This window comes from Brassica oleracea, chromosome C7, assembly GCF_000695525.1.
Source record: "Brassica oleracea var. oleracea cultivar TO1000 chromosome C7, BOL, whole genome shotgun sequence".
Lineage (NCBI taxonomy): Eukaryota > Viridiplantae > Streptophyta > Magnoliopsida > Brassicales > Brassicaceae > Brassica > Brassica oleracea.
Window position 1 is genome coordinate 3,492,835 of NC_027754.1, and position 304 is coordinate 3,493,138.

The following is a 304-nucleotide window of genomic DNA, read 5'->3' on the forward strand; positions in this document are numbered from 1 at the left end:
GCTATCGGAACATAGACCACACACCCAAAGACACGGAGATGGGATACATCTGGCTCTTGCCCAGATGCCAATTGTAATGGGGAGTACTTATGATATGCACTCGGTCTTAACCGAACCAGTGCAGCTGCATGCAATATAGCATGACCCCATACAGAAATTGGGAGCTTCGTTCTCAAGACAACGGTCTTGCAATCAACTGCAGCCGTTTTATCAATGACTCGGCCATGCCATTTTGTGTATGCACATGGGGAACTGGATGCTCCACATCAATCTCCATTGACATACAATAATCATCAAAGGCTTG